Here is a 14,995-nt window from a genome sequence, read left to right on the forward strand (position 1 = left end):
TAGGTAAAAATAATCCATCTGAAGAGAGCATTGGGACAGCAATCTCGGAGAAATGACACAACGTAGTAGGTAAAAATAATCCTGAGAAAAGGGAAATGAAATGAAAGTTGGGACAGCAATCTCGAAGAAATGAAGAGTAAAAATAATCTAGGGAAGAAAGTTGGGACAGCAAGTAAAAATAATCCTGAGAAAAAGGGAAGAAAACTGAAGACATCTGAACATCTAGAGAGTTGGGAAGCAATCTCGAAGAAAATGACACAACGTAGTAGGTAAAAATAAAGAAATGACACAACGTAGTAGGTAAAAATAATCCTGAGAAAAGGGGAAATGAAATGTACTGAAGAAGAGCATCTAGAGAGTTGGGACAGCAATCTCGAAGAAATGACACAACGTAGTAGGTAAAAATAATCCTGAGACAAACGTAGGGTAAAAATAATGAAATGTACTGAAGAAGAGCATCTAGAGAGTTGGGACAGCAATCTCGAAGAAATGACACAACGTAGTAGGTAAAAATAATCCTGAGAAAAAGGGAATGAAATGTACTGAAGAAGAGCATCTGGAGAGTTGGGACAGCAATCTCGAAGAAATGACACAACGTAGTAGGTAAAAATAATCCTGAGAAAAAGGGAATGGAAATGTACTGAAGAAGAGCATCTGGAGAGTTGGGACAGCAATCTCGAAGAAATGACACAACGTAGTAGGTAAAAATAATCCTGAGAAAAAAGGAAATGAAATGTGAAGGGATCAGTTGGGACAGCAATCTGGAAATGAAATGTACTGAAGAAGAGCATCTAGAGAGTTGGGACAGCAATCTCGAAGAAATGACACAACGTAGTAGGTAAAAATAATCCTGAGGAATGAAAAAGAGTTGGGACAGCAATGAAATGTAACCTGAGAAAAGGGAAATGAAAAGAAGAGCATCTAGAGAGTTGGGACAGCAATCTCGAAGAAATGACACAACGTAGTAGGTAAAAATAATCCTGAGAAAAGGGGAAATGAAATGTACTGAAGAAGAGCATCTAGAGAGTTGGGACAGCAATCTCGAAGAAATGACACAACGTAGTAGGTAAAAATAATCCTGAGAAAAAGGGAATGGAAATGTACTGAAGAAGAGCATCTAGAGAGTTGGGACAGCAATCTCGAAGAAATGACACAACGTAGTAGGTAAAAATAATCCTGAGAAAAAGGGAATGAAATGTACTGAAGAAGAGCATCTAGAGAGTTGGGACAGCAATCTCGAAGAAATGACACAACGTAGTAGGTAAAAATAATCCTGAGAAAAGGGGAAATGAAATGTACTGAAGAAGAGCATCTAGAGAGTTGGGACAGCAATCTCGAAGAAATGACACAACGTAGTAGGTAAAAATAATCCGGAGAAAAAGGGAATGGAAATGTACTGAAGAAGAGCATCTGGAGAGTTGGGACAGCAATCTCGAAGAAATGACACAACGTAGTAGGTAAAAATAATCCTGAGAAAAAGGGAATGGAAATGTACTGAAGAAGAGCATCTAGAGAGTTGGGACAGCAATCTCGAAGAAATGACACAACGTAGTAGGTAAAAATAATCCTGAGAAAAAGGGAATGGAAATGTACTGAAGAAGAGCATCTAGAGAGTTGGGACAGCAATCTCGAAGAAATGACACAACGTAGTAGGTAAAAATAATCCTGAGAAAAGGGGAAATGAAATGTACTGAAGAAGAGCATCTAGAGAGTTGGGACAGCAATCTCGAAGAAATGACACAACGTAGTAGGTAAAAATAATCCTGAGAAAAGGGGAAATGAAATGTACTGAAGAAGAGCATCTAGAGAGTTGGGACAGCAATCTCGAAGAAATGACACAACGTAGTAGGTAAAAATAATCCTGAGAAAAAGGGAATGGAAATGTACTGAAGAAGAGCATCTGGAGAGTTGGGACAGCAATCTCGAAGAAATGACACAACGTAGTAGGTAAAAATAATCCTGAGAAAAAGGGAATGGAAATGTACTGAAGAAGAGCATCTGGAGAGTTGGGACAGCAATCTCGAAGAAATGACACAACGTAGTAGGTAAAAAAAATCCTGAGAAAAAGGGAATGGAAATGTACTGAAGAAGAGCATCTAGAGAGTTGGGACAGCAATCTCGAAGAAATGACACAACGTAGTAGGTAAAAATAATCCTGAGAAAAGGGGAAATGAAATGTACTGAAGAAGAGCATCTAGAGAGTTGGGACAGCAATCTCGAAGAAATGACACAACGTAGTAGGTAAAAATAATCCGGAGAAAAAGGGAATGGAAATGTACTGAAGAAGAGCATCTGGAGAGTTGGGACAGCAATCTCGAAGAAATGACACAACGTAGTAGGTAAAAATAATCCTGAGAAAAAGGGAATGGAAATGTACTGTAGAAGAGCATCTAGAGAGTTGGGACAGCAATCTCGAAGAAATGACACAACGTAGTAGGTAAAAATAATCCTGAGAAAAGGGGAAATGAAATGTACTGAAGAAGAGCATCTAGAGAGTTGGGACAGCAAGCTCGGAGAAATGACACAACGTAGTAGGTAAAAATAATCCTGAGAAAAGGGGAAATGAAATGTACTGAAGAAGAGCATCTAGAGAGTTGGGACAGCAATCTCGAAGAAATGACACAACGTAGTAGGTAAAAATAATCCTGAGAAAAAGGGAATGGAAATGTACTGAAGAAGAGCATCTAGAGAGTTGGGACAGCAATCTCGAAGAAATGACACAACGTAGTAGGTAAAAATAATCCTGAGAAAAAGGGAATGGAAATGTACTGAAGAAGAGCATCTAGAGAGTTGGGACAGCAATCTCGAAGAAATGACACAACGTAGTAGGTAAAAATAATCCTGAGAAAGGGGAAATGAAATGTACTGAAGAAGAGCATCTAGAGAGTTGGGACAGCAATCTCGAAGAAATGACACAACGTAGTAGGTAAAAATAATCCTGAGAAAAAGGGAATGGAAATGTACTGAAGAAGAGCATCTGGAGAGTTGGGACAGCAATCTCGAAGAAATGACACAACGTAGTAGGTAAAAATAATCCTGAGAAAAAGGGAATGAAGAAATGTACTGAAGAAGAGCATCTAGAGAGTTGGGACAGCAATCTCGAAGAAATGACACAACGTAGTAGGTAAAAATAATCCTGAGAAAAGGGAAATGAAATGTACTGAAGAAGAGCATCTGGAGAGTTGGGACAGCAAGCTCGGAGAAGAAATGACAACGTAGAGAGTTAGGTAGGTAAAAATAATCCTGAGAAAAGGAAATGAAATGTACTGAAGAAGAGCATCTAGAGAGTTGGGACAGCAATCTCGAAGAAATGACACAACGTAGTAGGTAAAATAATCCTGAGAAAAGGGGAAATGAAATGTACTGAAGAAGAGCATCTAGAGAGTTGGGACAGCAATCTGAAGAAATGACACAACGTAGTAGGTAAAAATAATCCTGAGAAAAGGGGAATGAAATGTACTGAAGAAGAGCATCTGGAGAGTTGGGACAGCAATCTCGAAGAAATGACACAACGTAGTAGGTAAAAATAATCCTGAGAAAAAGGGAATGGAAATGTACTGAAGAAGAGCATCTGGAGAGTTGGGACAGCAATCTGAGAAGAAATGACACAACGTAGTAGGTAAAAATAATCCTGAGAAAAAGGGAATGGAAATGTACTGAAGAAGAGCATCTAGAGAGTTGGGACAGCAATCTCGAAGAAATGACACAACGTAGTAGGTAAAAATAATCCTGAGAAAAGGGGAAATGAAATGTACTGAAGAAGAGCATCTAGAGAGTTGGGACAGCAATCTCGAAGAAATGACACAACACAACGTAGTAGGTAAAAATAATCCTGAGAAAGGGAAAATGAAATGTACTGAAGAAGAGCATCTGGAGAGTTGGGACAGCAATCTCGAAGAAATGACACAACGTAGTAGGTAAAAATAATCCTGAGAAAAGGGGAAATGAAATGTACTGAAGAAGAGCATCTAGAGAGTTGGGACAGCAATCTCGAAGAAATGACACAACGTAGTAGGTAAAAATAATCCTGAGTAGGTAAAAATAAAGAAAAGGGAAATGAAATGTACTGAAGAAGAGCATCTAGAGAGTTGGGACAGCAATCTCGAAGAAATGACACAACGTAGTAGGTAAAAATAATCCTGAGAAAAGGGGAAATGAAATGTACTGAAGAAGAGCATCTAGAGAGTTGGGACAGCAATCTCGAAGAAATGACACAACGTAGTAGGTAAAAATAATCCTGAGAAAAAGGGGAAATGAAGAATGTACTGAAGAAGAGCATCTGAGAAAAGGGAGAGTTGGGACAGCAATCTCGAAGAAATGACACAACGTAGTAGGTAAAAATAATCCTGAGAAAAAGAGAACGGAAATGTACAGATACCAGTGAGGCCGAAAGACAAGACACGAGGACAGTTGAGACTGTCCCATCCCTGCTACTGGCATTTAAGCCCTCTCACCAACAATCTCTATAACTGGTCTTCCAGCTAGAAGTGAAACCCGTCTTTGCTATTACAGAAATCCCAGAATATCACTAGTTCTTCATTGGATGGGTGGGTAGAGCTCTCGGCTAGCACGCTGTTGGCCCAGCGTTCGACTCTCCGACCGGCCAATGAAGAATTAGAGGAATTTATTTCTGGTGATAGAAATTAATTTCTCGTCGTAATGTGGTTCGGATTCCACAATAAGCTGTAGGTCCCGTTGCTAGGTAACCAGTTGGTTCTTAGCCACGTAAAATAAATCTAATCCTTCGGGCCAGCCCTAGGAGAGCTGTTAATCAGCTCAGTGGCCTGGTTAAACTAAGGTATACTTTTCAGAATGCCACTTTCATTCTCTTTTAGTGTACAAGCAGGCCTACTGAAATCGGATATGCTTCACAGAAATATTCTGTTATTCCAGTATATTATAATGACAAGTTAAGTATACCTTAGTTTAACCAGACCACTGAGCTGATTAACAGCGCTCCTAGGGCTGGCCCGAAGGATTAGATTTGTTTTACGTGGCTAAGAACCAACTGATTACCTAGCAACGGGGCCTACAGCTTATTGTGGAATCCAAACCACATTATAGCGAGAAATGAATTTCTATCACCAGAAATAAATTCCTCTTATTCTTCATTGGTCGGTCGGAGATTCGAACTCGCGGCCAGCAGAGTACTAGCTGAAAACGGAACCCACTCCCCCAACGCGGAACTAGACAGAAATGGAGTGTTTGTGTATGTGTGTGTTTGTGGATGATATGGCTATGACGATAAAATCACAAAGTTACTCAATTGCTTTGTTCAGATTGGCTTCGACTCTCAAAATCAGATTTTACCGGATGTGCGTCTCTTTATGACGTCGGTTTCATTGTTATCAACCCTGACGCTCAGTTTTAATTTTGATCTCAAATTAATTGAAACTGAAAATTTCCATTTCGGTGATAAATGGGATAGCACTATTCTAATTGAGGTATGATTCATGGTTTCAATTTAGAACGACTTCAGAATGTATCTCTCTCTCTCTCTCTCTCTCTCTCTCTCTCTCTCTCTCTCTCTCTCTCTCTCTCTCAGACACACACACATATGCTCAAACAGATGACTTGCAGTAAAATGAGGAGTTGATAGTCAACTTAACTCTAAGATACGGAGGCGGAAACATTATTTGGTGTTATAATGATACCAGACGAGTAGCGAACGACATGAAAATCGTTTCAGGTTAAAACCGGCGCTTTTCCTTTTTTATGTCACCATCTAAGAGTTCGGAAATATAAAATACTCTTCCTTTCGGATTTAGATTGATGCGTTTTCATTTGTTTATGTCACGAAGATAGGGTTCGTTACAGGCTTTTGCTTTTTAAACTAACCGTCTAGCTAACCTTTTTTGTCTGTATGGGATGGAGTCTCTCTCTCTCTCTCTCTCTCTCTCTCTCTCTCTCTCTCTCTGTGTGTGTGTGTGTGTGTGTGTGTGTGTGTGTCTCTCTCTCTCTCTCTCTCTCTCTCTCTCTCTCTCTCTCTCTCTCTCTGTGTGTTTGTCTCTCTCTCTCTCTCTCTCTCTCTCTCTCTCTCTCTCTCTCTCTCTTGTAGTGGTCTCGTCATTGCTTATTTCTGTTACAGATTGGGTTTGGAATTCCTCTTAATATCAAGGTTTTCCTTAAATTATTCACAAAATGAAATAAAACGTATGACAGATAGCAAGGAAACAGAATCATTTCACTTTTTCTGTGTGTTTTATGCGACCTTTCCTCGCTCTTTCTCTCTTCCTAGTTTGACTTTCAGTGCTCCCTTCTGAAGCTGTAAAACCTGGTGGGTATTTACACTTTTCCGATAAGAGCTGTTTACCTTTGCACTTGACTGTGAAGCAATGTGAAAGCTGCTGCAGTTCCGTATTTCCTTTAAAACCGCTCTCCACCTTAAGAGTCATTCAGGAGAAATGAGAGAAGAGAGTTTGTCAGCAAAGTATGTGCCGCAACAGAAGCTGCCAGAAACGTAGTTACGAAGCAAGCGTGGTAGAAGTGGTCAGTATGATGGCAAGAATACCTCCCCGCATCATGTCAGTTTTATAATGCAGAAATCTGGGGGTTCTAAATGAACGGTAGACTATTCAGAGTGATAGGTTTGTTTATAGTAAACTGATGTTGCAAAAAACCCAAAGTTTTATGTCCCAAAAAATGATTATTTATAATCAATTAATCAAGGAGGGAACAAAGTTAAGTATAACTTAGTTTAACCAGACCACTGAGCTGATTAACAGCTCCTCTTAGGGATGGCCAGAGGAATTAGATTCATTTTACGTGGCTAAGAACCAACTGGTTACCTAGCAACGGGACCTACAGCTTATTGTGGAATCCGAACCACATTATAACGAGAAATGAATTTCTATCACCAGAAATAAATTCCTCTAATTCTTCATTGGCCGGTCGGAGAGTCGAATGCTGGGCCAACAGCGTGCTAGCCGAGAGCTCTACCCACCCGTCCAATGAAGAACTAAGGAGGGAACAAATGGAGACAAAAACTAGAGTAGAAATAACAGTGACATACGACAGTAAACTTTCGACGGTTAATAGCTACATGGCGATGCAACAGTTAATTGAGGAAAACTTTGATTATTGTAAACCAGAACTTGGTGCTGAAACGACATATAAGACTAAATAACCTGAAGACTTTTAATGCGCGTAGAGCTGGTCCTTGTTTTGTCTGATTTCTGATGGAACAGTTGGCACTGTACATTATTCTTTCTTTACGTCGCTCAGCTTTGTATATAACATTTATTCCTTATTTCCCCGACGCTTCAGCAGGCGTCATTTGATTCATGAAGCTAAATAACGTTCTGCATCTGTATTTTTGTTGAGCAGGCTGAAATGAGACTCACTATCGTAATTAATTTCCTATGTTGTGTCTCTTATTTCTTGCTTCTTATTTGCTTCTCTCCCTTATTTATCCTTCATAGTTTGTTCTTGACTTCTCACTTCCTTTCCTTTGCTGGGTTGATTTTCCTGCTGGGTCCCTTAGGCTTACAGCAACCTGCTTTTCCACAGAAAAGGCCGCGTGTTTTGATTATAACTATAAAATACATGCAGTCAGTTAATTGAAATATCAGATAATCCCCTAAAATTTAGATGCAAATAACGTCTTAGGTAAATATGCACGCACACACATACATATATTGATTAATCCATTCTGTGAATTAATCTGTAGAGGAGAAGGCATTAAGACTAGCAGCTTTATTCAAATATTTTGCGTTTTTCAGATGATGATGAATATAAGAGTAGTTAGCAAACAGAGGAAATTTATATTTGTTACTTTTATGGTGATTATAGCTTCTCTGTGCATTCGCAATTACTGAGACATATTTTAAATAATGTAAAAAAGTCATTCAAATCGTTGCAGGAATAAACAAACTTTTAATTTATCAACGATAATTTTTTTTCTCCAAAGGTTATTTCATTTACAGCAAAGATTCTCACCTATGACGTATTGATCTATGATTTTTTTTATCTTGTGAGTCTGTGCACAAGACAATTGTATCTCTAGAAATTTAGTGGGCACCAATCTTCTTCCATTATCGGTAAGGAAGGTTAAACTATTAATTGAGAGCCAAAATTAACAAACCTTTGCCAGTGTCTGAGATGTAAACTTACTAGTTCAGTTATATATTGGTCAAACGTAATCATCCGAATGAACCATTTCCATGCGTTTACGGAGTCAAAACAGAACAGTCGCCCTTGATGAAAACGCGTCCTTGGAGGGCTTGAGAAACCTTAGACTCTGATATTGAGAAAATGGAAGGTTGAAAGCAGCAATCCCGGTTCGTGCAAAGTTTCCATCATTTGTTTCCGAGAAGTTTAAAAGAAATCCTGTGCCTTCGTTAGTGAATGAAACTTTGGTTTCACCCATTTTTCTCTATTTTTCCTTCTAATCTTAAGGTGTGGAAAGATCTTTGACGACGAGCGATAATGTGAGCATTTGTACCACTGGATTTCGTGTTCAAGATTTAGAAACCAAAGGGGGAGTGAACATTATCCAGAATTCCTTTTTTATCATTTTTTTCTGCTAATCCCAAGTAAAATTATGGGTGTTTTGATTACGCCTCCTTATATTTTATCAATTTCCGTTTGCGTTAATAATTTTTGACTCAACCCTTGAAGAATTATATCTTCATCTAAAAGTATAACGAGTTTGTCGCCAGGTTTGCTTAAGACCAGTGTTAGTGAAACACTTCTGCTAGATGGTCAAGTATTTTTTTATTTTGAAGTGTTGTCATCATAAATGCATTCATGGATTGCTTTTCATAACAGTACTATTTGATTTCCACAAATAGTACACAAATAGTATTGTTATGAAAAGCGGTCCATGAATGCATTGATAGTGACAACACTTCAAAATAAAAAAAAATACTTGACTATCTAGCAGAAGTGTTTCAGTAACACTGGTCACAAGCAAACCTGTGTTTCTCTTTCTCTGTGCATTTCACCAAGCAAGATTCTTATATGCAAGAGGAAAAGTTTTATATTGAATAAAAGGAAAACAGCGTCTCTTGACAGTCGTCTGATTTTTGTCTTACATACCGGCTGCATGGCGTCTAATGTTTATATGCATTTTATTATTATTATTATTATTATTATTATTATTATTATTATTATTATTATTATTATTATTATTATTATTATTATTATTATTGTTGTTGTTGTTGTTTTTGTTGCTATAGCCGCTAATGCTAACAATCCTCATTCTCTCTCTCTCTCTCTCTCTCTCTCTCTCTCTCTCTCTCTCTCTCTCTCTCTCTCTCTCTCTCCTTCTTCTTCGTCTTCTTGTAAACTCGACCAAGGGAGATGTAAATTGCATGACCTCGGAAACCCAGCAGCTTAAAAAACGGAGGGGAGAGAGATATTTTTATTGGGAATTTGACTCTTGCGTTCCCTTGGCTGACAAACATCTGTATCTAAAATAAAAGTAAGGTTTAGTTTGTCTGTTCCCCTTAACACTCAAGACTCAAGGGCTCTCAAGGGAGAAGGTAATTGCGAATCTGGCGACAAACTCGTTATGCAGTTATTGCCAACTGCTCGTATATACATTCATAGATTAATTTACATTATCTCTCCGGATCGTTCCTAGACAGTGACCCCGAAGGATTTTCGGGGGTCGTTATCCATGACTGATTTTTCTTGGGGGTCATTATCTTTATGGTATTACAGTCCTTTTTTTTATGCTTTTCCGGTTAACCCCAACGGGCTTGTATTAAACACGCCGCAAAGGTGGATACATACCGGGTTAAAACCATTGGGGGGTCACTATCTAGGAAAGATCCATCTCTCCTATTCAAGACTGACTGATTTGTTTATGCTAACTGGCGCTGCATTGACTATGGTCATCGGTGCTTCCTAATTCAGGGCGTTATCGAATATAAATGTATAGATCTTGAGACTCCTGTTATGGTTTCCTGTTGGTCTGTGGAATTCGTTGATGTCAGTCACGGATGTATTGCTGTAAATTAACATCGTCTTTTCAAGAATTGTCCGAAAAAACTGCCGTAATAGATGAATAAGTTAATAAATATCATGGATGAAAGACAACCTACAGTTATTATCAGAGTCTGGAGGTGTGAGGTCTACTAATATGATGTATCTTCCACAAAGTTGAATTCTCATCCGTCTTCTCTATTTCATGAAGCATTGTTACTAGATGAAATTGATCATTTGTTAATGTCATGCACTCTTTTTTGGCATAAGAATATTGACTTCATCTTAATGGGATGGTGTGAAATTTCATAGTCGTAATTTTGAGAGAAGCCGCTTTGTAATTTTAAGATTCAATCTCTGTAGGTAAAACGTTATTTGGCGTTTTCGTATATCAGTCCCCTATTTCATACCATTTTTATTTTCCTCTTGATATTTATATAAAAGTTCAGTTTAACTCCGGTTCTCTACTAGTCCATGCTGTCATCTTTTCTTCAGACTTCCTCAACGGCTGAGCAGTCCATCACCCAAAGATTCCTTCTCCCATTCCCAATATCTACATTCCTGTTTCTCCTAAAATCTGATTGCTTGCTGCCAGTCACGAGGCCACTTTCAAGTAAATTTTCATAAATAATCCACACAAGACTTTTTGCGTAATCCTACCAACAAGCAAAAGAACCATCAGACAACTACATTTTTTTTTTTTACTTTTTGAACAGATTAAATGATACGAAATTTATTTCTCTAAGAACCTTTTTCATATGATTTTCATTTTTCACATTTTACTTTGTTAGAGAAATTTATTTGGAATTGGCTGGACATTTTAAACTTCTTTTTCGAACGTGAAACAGACTGACTCGCAGTTTCTCATCGTACCAGTCGTAATTAATGAGAACCTGCCGGAAGGTATTCTAGAGAGAGAGAGAGAGAGAGAGAGAGAGAGAGAGAGAGAGAGAGAGAGAGAGAGAGAGAGAATGATCCTTTGTTGGGAATATACCACAACAATCTGAAAATAGTTGTTGAAAGCTTCCATCACTGATGAATAATCTTGAAGTCAGCCCCCTTCAAAAAAAAGTTCCGTATTCATTCGTTAATACAATTTTTATTATATATTTAAATTTAATTTTCCAAGATAGAATAAATTTGACTTCATAATCAAGAAAATTCGATGAAAGATTTTAGTCTCCGCCCGAAACTTCCCGAGGCAACTTTGAGCACAACTTTTGCTAATGAGATTCTTCCTATCAAAATATTTTCTCAGACTCGGCCATTCCGGCATTAGTAATATTTTATTTTTTCGTATTATCATAATCACTATGACGGTGATGATGAAGGCGGCAATTGTGATAGTATCATTATGATCACTATGTTGGTTCTTATTACATTTTTTTATTTTTAGCTCATCCTGCCACTATATATATATATATATATATATATATATATATATATATATATATATATATATATATATATATATATATATATATATGTGTGTGTGTGTGTGTGTGTGTGTGTGTGTGTGTATGTATACACACGTGTGTGTTTGTGTATGTGTTACAAAAATTAGAGTTAGCTCAAATATACTTTCCTCACTATTCCTTTATCCCTTCACGCTATCCTAACTCGGCTTCCATAAATAATTCAAGTCTCTTCCCATTCGTTTGCTCACTCCCTTCTACCTGTCTTACTTATTTATTCTCTCTCATCCTACCATCATCCATTTTATTCACTCCCAAATTCTTATGCGAATAAACTGCTTCTGTTCTTCCAGCATTCCTACTAACGTGTATTTCAAACTGAAAAGTAAATAAGCCATGTGTGACATACTGTAACTAGAACATTTTTATGATAGAAGATAAGTGGTTAATAGCGTTTTAAAGGTTTTTTTTGATAAGGGTGGATCGTCCGCTACAATACTTATGCATTAAAATGACTAATTTTGTACTAAATAAGGGCTGAAACGAAAACATTTGCTGCTAAAACGAAAACGTTTGCCATGTCGCTTTAGTTATTCAATAACGCTATGGAATGTGTGATGTGAAAAGTTACAAAAAAGGAGGTAGATATCGGGACTGAGTTGTGGGATAAGAAATCGAGTAGCGAATGGAGTGTGGAAAGGTTGATGTTCGCAGATGGCACTGTGCTGATAATTATAGGAATAGTGAAGAGGAACTACAGATACAAGTAAGAGAATCTGGAAATGTTTGCAACAGGAGAAAGTTGAGAGTAAAAGTGAACAAGAGTAAGATTATGAAGGTAAAGAGAAACTTAAAGGTGGAGTAATAACTGTTTATCTCTGAGTAATTATAGAGGATAGTGGTAGGATAGGAGAAGAAATAAGCCACAGAACAGATAAAGAAAGACAGGAATGGAAACGATTGGGAAGAGGCTGTATCCGTGGAAGCCAAAGGGAATGTGTGAAGGGATTATTTAGTCAACTCTCCTTTATGGAAGTAAAGTATTTGTTTTGGAATGTGAATGAAAGAAAAAGTTTGAGCCTGCTGAACTGAATTGTTTTTTAATATACACGGAACCTCAAGGATAACTAAAAGTGTCATAAACGTGGAATATATAGAAGGGATTAAAATGTCTGTGAAGGGGAAACGATGGATTAGAGCTTTTTGAGGTGGTTTGGACATGTGGTGAGAATGCACGAAGATGGATTCGTAAAGAGAGTGTATAATTCAGAAGTGTTGCATAAAGGAGGAGAGGAAGACCTAGGAAAGGTTATAGACGTAGTAAAAGAGGTGTTGGAAAACAATGGCCTTAATATCCTGGAACCTGAAGGATGTGGTTGGTAGGAATGAGCGGCTTAGCGTACAGGGGCTTCAACCCACCAGTGATGAGCCTTATTAATAGTTGTGAGAAGTGGAAAGCATTGTGGGGATATTATTCCACGGGGGATTCATTCACAATGCATCTGGTAAAGCGCGAATGTGGCAGTGACCGTTTTTACTCTGGAGACACCTTCTGTTAGGTGAAATGGCGTAGTATTGTATATATATATATATATATATATATATATATATATATATATATATATATATATATACATACTGTATATATATAATATATATAAATATGTATATGTATATATATATGAATATATATATATATATATATATATATGTGTATATATATAGTATACATATATCTATATATACATATATATATATATATATATATATATATATATATATATATATACATACATACACGAGTATATAATAAACTTTTCCATTAGATGAAGATTGTTTATTTCCTGAATTAGGCTGTAATTTTTTATTTATAAAGTGGGTGGGAAATTACAAAAAATTGTTATTTGTATCTTGTACTTCTTAACAGAGCATTTTTTCAGGATATTCATTGCATATAATTATCACGACATCTAAACTCCGTGACAAGAAGCTGTGATATGTAAATTTAAAGGAAAGCTTAATTAATATGAAAGAAAATGTATACAATTAGTGTTTGAAATCCATTTAATGAAACTAAACTTTTTGTTTTAGGAAACCGGATTTCACTAACTACTTACCATATGGCGAAATATTATCATTTCCTAAAAGTACTGAAAAAATATTAAGGACAAATGGAGTTCGCTGACCTGTCGTTTCGCGAAGGGAAAAAGAAACTCCGAGAGAATAACTTCTCTCGGACAGAGCGATTTAGGAAAAAACGAAGAAGACAGAATTGTGTCACACCTTTGTCTGCAACAAAGGAACAGCGTCGGGGCGCCAAAACAGCTATTGTTGAGACCCCTGGCTTTCAATATTTTTTTCCTTCCATTCTGTGTCTCCCTCTTTTTTTATCTCCTTTTTAGCGTTCGGTTATTTTTTCTAACTATTGGCTACATCCTCCTGCTTTGATTTTTAGATGTATTTTTAAGTCGTGTGCGATTCCATGGCATACATCCGAGCTTTCTGTATTTTCCGTTCTATTTTTCCAATGGTCTGGTTTTAGCTGCGTTTTAGTGTCCATGAGACATATTCAGCTTCTGCACTGGGAAAAATTTTGTGAACATTTGCTTTATATTATTATTATTATTATTATTATTATTATTATTATTATTATTATTATTATTATTATTATTATTATTATTATTATTAGCCAAGTTGCAACCCTGGTTGGAAAATTAGGATGCCACAAGTCCAAGAACGATCATAAGTAGAGCACATCAGTACAAAGACGGGATTGAGTATTAGTAAAGAAATTAAATGAGAAGTAACAAAAAAACAATAAGATTAAAAGCAAAGTAAAATAAATTAGAGAAATAAATAAACTATGAAATGAACCTTGCATGAGAAATAACAAAAGACTAAAAAGTGAAGCTTATTTCGGTCTGATCAACCAAAAACGATTTACACAAACTTTGAGCTTCTGAAGTTCCAATAAATTCAACTGCAGGATTTGGAAGGACATTCATGATTTGGACACAACAAGAATAAAACTTCTTGAAAACCGTGTAGCATTGAACCTCGAGAAAGAAATGGCGAGTCTGTTAGCATTAACTGATTGTGTAACATTACGTGGTGAATGACGTAGTCTGGGTAAACTGATATACAAAAGGATGTTATGAATTATATTATATACAGAATGCACAGCCCGCTACTGGAGAGACAAAACTAGAGACTAAAATTAGGAACCGGAAAAATAAACTTGAAAAAATTCAGTATTTGTCCAACAATTTAAAATGTTGAAAAACAAACAAGGAAGTAACATTCAAAACAGGGAAGAATGAAAGCATTCCCTCGAGATAAACTGGTCTCCAAAAATTTCGAATGACTTTCTCACGTGCCGATTTTTTTATGCAGTTCAAGAAGATATGAATAAGATAATTTTGTTAAAGGTGAAATCGCATTTAGAAAAGATACCTAAAATTTTAAATGAGTTACATATAATTAAAGATATAGAGTCAAGAATACTTTTCTTCTTAATTTGCACCCTGCTGTAGTTTGAGCTAAATCTCTGTTAAGAGATTCAGTGTTCACACGTCTGTACTCAAGAAATTGGACCCATGTAAAAGAAAGCAGCATGGTCTGCACAGCCAACAAGTTGGTTTTCCAGGTCA

The sequence above is a fragment of the Macrobrachium rosenbergii genome, chromosome 36 (assembly GCF_040412425.1).
Source record: "Macrobrachium rosenbergii isolate ZJJX-2024 chromosome 36, ASM4041242v1, whole genome shotgun sequence".
NCBI lineage: Eukaryota > Metazoa > Arthropoda > Malacostraca > Decapoda > Palaemonidae > Macrobrachium > Macrobrachium rosenbergii.